Source organism: Lissotriton helveticus, chromosome 6 (assembly GCF_964261635.1).
Source record: "Lissotriton helveticus chromosome 6, aLisHel1.1, whole genome shotgun sequence".
Classification (NCBI taxonomy): domain Eukaryota; kingdom Metazoa; phylum Chordata; class Amphibia; order Caudata; family Salamandridae; genus Lissotriton; species Lissotriton helveticus.
In genome coordinates, this window is record NC_136067.1 from 975,915,270 (window position 1) to 975,920,290 (window position 5,021).

The window sequence follows — 5,021 nt, forward strand, 5'->3', positions numbered from 1 at the left end:
TGTTAATGCCTCAAAAGCTGATTCTGCTGTTCTGACTGTAACCTGTCTACCGTCGGCTTGGTATTTTTCTTTTGCTACAGCTGTTTGAACCGCATGAACAATGTTTTCCTTAATGCTGAACCTTTTTTCAGCTTCTGTGTACAAGTGTGATTTGTATGCTATTGGTACCTTCTCTCCCTCATTAGAGGTCAGGTATGTGAATCCGCATCTTCCTGGGATGACTCGAATCACAAGGTTGCGTGTGTTGTCACGTGTTTGTAATTTTGTTTTAACTAACATATCTGTTTGTAAAGATCTCAAAATTTCTGTGTGTTTTTGAGTCCAATTGATTCTTTTAAAATCTGGTTTTATAAGATCATAGAGAGGTTTTACTCTCTCTGCATAATTTATAATGTAAGTTCTTCTGAAATTCAGGAAACCTAGAATTGATTGTAAGTTTTTTAGTGTTCTAGGTGCTTGGATTACAGCACATTTCTCTAGGAAATTGTCAGCCAGGCTTTTGCCTTCACTTGATAGTTCATATCCTAAAAACAGGACAGTTAGATGGGCAATTCTTGACTTTTTAAAGTTGAATTTGTAACCCTCTGCTGCGAACCCAAGTATTATGGTGTTCACTCTCTTCAAGTGAGTATCCAAGTCATCATCTGTTAGATAGATGTCATCGACATAAGATAATGCCTCATCATCATATATTTGTAGTAACTCTGTTACTCTTGCTGAGAATAATCCTGGGCTGTTTTTAAACCCCTGGGGCAAACAACAGAAATTCTTTTTGCGCGCCATTTATTGAGAACGCGGTCAAATATCTGCTCTCTGGTGCTATATTTTGACAGAAGAATCCATTAGAGATGTCTAATGTTGTTTTGTATTTTTTGCGCACTATGTTATTCATTAGTGCAGCACTATGCGAGTTTTGTACTGCAAAGGTTTTGCAACATGAGTTAAGGTGTCTGTAGTCCAAAACAAGACGATATGAATTGTCTGGTTTGGAGACAGGAAACAAAGGATTATTCATTTGTGAGGTGCAAGTTTCAATCACCCCCTGGTATTCAAGTTGATCTAGGATCTCTTTTACTCTTTTACCCGTTTCCTAGCTTCTTGCTTAATTGGGTACTGCCTCTGAGCAGTAGGTTGTGATTTTAACTGGATTTTGTGAGGAGGAGAGTCCTCATCCCATCCCACATGGTTTTTATATAATGCAGGAGCTTGGGCTACTGCCCACTTTCTTGCAAGTGTATATTTTTTATGAATTGGAATATGATTTGAGAAGGCAGGCATAATTCTTTCTTCGCCATTAGGGCACTCCCTGACAAACTCCCTGACAAACTCTGGTGGCCAGTCTCTTTCAGCTAGAAGGATGTCATAGCCCTTGGAGAGATTATCCCAAAAGAGACCCCTTATTTTCCTAGTCTTATCCCTTATATTTTATGAGGTTTGCTAACCCTGGTATCTGCAGTTTCCACCTGAATGTATTCATTCGTGTCCACTGTCTCCAGATGATTCATAAGGATCTTGCGAGCTATGCTCACTTCTGCTGCGCTGTCTAGCATTGTCTGAGCCCATTCTCCGTTTTTCAGCTGTGTCCTCAGTATTCTCGGCATGGTTGATTACTTTAATACTGGCTACCTTCTTTTTTGGAAACTGTAATTTTTTATTTTGATGAGCAGGTTCCTTGTCTTTGGACTTGACGTGCTCTTCCCTGTGTTCTGATCGTCCTCTTCTTTCCGATTTCTGCAAGGAAGTCTGAAAAGATTGAGAGGGACGTGTATCAATATCTTGATATCTATCAGGTTTTTTCAGATTATCCCTATTTCTAAGGTTGTATTTTTTCTCAGAGGGCTCCCTCTGGGGAGACTTGTGTCCTTGGTCCGGAGATCTTTCTCTCCGCCGAGGAGACCTTCCTCTGGACTGGAATCTTTTTTCTTTAGGAGTGGATTGTTTATTTCCATCCCAGCTCTTTTTTTGAGTGTTTAGATTATTTTTAATAAATACCTTTTCAGGATTTTCAATAAGTTGGGGTTTCACCGGTTTTCCACCCAAACTATCTCTTCCTAGTTCTTCATAGGATTTTTCTATGATTCTGGCAATTTCAAATGGTTGGTCTGCTATATCTGTCTCTTTCAACCTCTGGCAGATCGCCACATTTGCTGCTTCTCCCTTTATGTTGGCTAATAATATTGCCGAGACCTGCTTGAAGTCTTTTAGTAGTTTCATACCAAGAGTTAAGGCAGGTTCTGGACCGTATTCATCTTGAATTTGTTTTAGCACATCTGGTATTACTGACATGGATGGAACACCATGTGTTTTTGTGTAAATAGAAGCAAAGACTGTACCCCAAGTGTCACAGTCCTCCACATGTGGTGCGATTCCCATTGGAACACAGATAGTCAGAATCCTGTGTTTCTCAACCGGGGTGGTATCTGGAAATACCGCCTCTATTTGAGTGATTTTTTGTGCTAACCAGAATGGAATTTGTTCCCGTTTTGCGGGTACTTTACCTAGACAGGACTGTATGTTCTGTGGTGTAATTTTATTTGTGTTCCCCTGGTGAGGGATCAGCTGTGGAATTTTAATAGCTGGTTGGACTGTTGAAGTCCGCATTACATATTGGACTAATTGTCTGTGTATTTTAATTAGTTGTTTTAGCTGTGCTAAAAGATCTGGTGCAGACATTTCTTCAATGTCTGGATGTGGTGTGTATCCGGCTAGGACCGGCCACGTTGCTCCTGGTCTACCTAGTGGACCGAGCCTGGTGATGTGATTATTATGTTTTAGGGCGCCATTAAACCAGAGCAGGTGCTCTTGGTATTTGAGTGGTATTTCCACCTCCTCGAAAGGAGTGTACTCATTAGGAGGTTCCTCTATTTTGTAATAGTGGAAGTCCTTTGTTACAGCGAATGCTGCTGGAAAGTTTATCCATGAATAGAATACCTCTGTCTGCCGATATTCGTGTGCCTCAATTACGAATATGACTGTACCACCTCTCGGTGTCAGCCCATTTTCTATAAGTTTTAAAGTTATAGATTTCCTTATGTTGACCGGGATGAGTTTTGCATCCGGGTCTTGCTGTAGGAGACTATTGTCAGCCGCTAAGAGTTGAGCTGCTATTCTAGCTGTCTCCCTTTCTTCTTCATTTTCTGACATTCTACTGTCAAGAAGATTTTGTTTATTTGCAGATCAGGTTTCTATGGAAACAAAGATTAGATGCACAATATTTTGGAACAGTGTATCCTTCAACGTTGAATAAACCAAGAACCATACATAGGAGTCTCCTCCTACTAAGTTTGGCGGATTTAACCTTTCACCCACTCCAGACGTCTTTGGAGTAATATGGGGAAAAGGGGTCTGTGTGAAAAAGCACGACTGAGTTACTCTAATGTCTTACGTTAGATTTATCGCCTATCCAAACAGTTGGGCGCCATGTAGTGTAGTTCCTATTATCCCAATAGGCTCTGCGCATTGGAATAATATCTTCAATAGTATAGACGTAGGACAGAGGTTAACTAGGTCTTCTACTGTCGATATTAGACTTAAAGTTTAATGTTTGCCAGCTAGCTCAGAGTTCACTAGAAACTTTCTCGAATAGACAAGGAGGAGTTTAACCTCCCTGGATAGACAAGAAGGGATTTAGTTTCTGACAACCATAGAACATGACAACTTTGCTCTCCCCTAATCAAGAGTGTATCTCTAGAGTCGTGTGAAAACAAAAGACAACTTATTTTACTCAGTCAGTTCAGTGCATTCTTAGTTTCACCAGATTGTAGAGAAAAGGAAGAGACGGGCGTGTTCAATAAAAAGATGTTATTTATTGATCAGTCTCTTTTCTCATACAAGAGAAATGAATCGCTATTATTGCAATACTTATTGTTAAGTAAAGTGCATACAGTAATAACAGAATTATAAAATAATACTGTAAAAGCATTGATATGGTTTCTTAGCCATATGATACTTAAAATGGATAAAATAGATACATACATATATACATTGACTAATCGTACTCAACTGGTGCTTCTAACTACGCCTACCCCAATGTACCTGACCTAAGCCTAATACGTGGGCGGGAGTAGATAAGTAGCAGTTTAAGTTAAGTTTGTTTTGACAAGAGTCTGCTTCAAGAATTCTCTACAAAGGGTTATTCAGTTCAGTACCTGAGATTTAGAAGGCTGGAGGGCTGGTATCTCTATCTCAGGGCTTGATATTCCAGCTGCCTGCGAGGGCGGCTTGGAAGCGCCGGAGCTGGATTTCTTGGCAGGAGAAAAGGCAGCGTCTCTCTCTCAGCGCGTCAGAAAGGAGGGGCAGCGTCTGTGGGCTTCGCTGTCAGCTGGGCTCCTCGGCAAGTCTCGCTGCTCCAATCTTGTCACCACCTCGTGTGTTTGCTTAAGGCAATGTCGGTATTATTTACACCTGAGAGGTGCAGAGATTGACGTAAGGATGGACATAAATACGTCAATAAGGATGTCATACGAACTGGTCGTTCGCACATTCTTTACTGAAGTTCTCGGTTAAATCAAAACAATGGCTGTGGGGATTTTCCAGGTCGTGGTAGGTTTGATTTGTTTTGAGAACACCGTATGCCTATTAGGGGGCTGGAGAAGTAGTGCTTGCCTAATGAGATGGCATGCGCTATGACCTAATCAGATAACGGGCTTCTGTACCGTTGTATGGCTAATCAGATAACGGGTTTCTGTGCAGTTGAATGGCTGCTAGTTAATTATTAACCAGACAAGGGTCAGAAATAGGGGGATCAATACAGTACCCATAGTAAATACATCACATAACCTGGCTGCTGCATTTTGTACCCCCTGCAGGCTATTCAACACATATTTGGGTGACCCAGGAAGAGAGAATTCCCGTAGTCTAGGCGCGAGACCACCAAAAACTGTATCACTGTTGTCCTAGTCTCCTCTGGGATGAGGTCTAGAATTTTACAGAGCATCCGCAGAATTCCAAAACAGGTGGTGGCCAGTTTCCTGGCTTGAGTTTCCATGGTGAGGTTGTGGTCTATCCCCACTCCTAGGTTC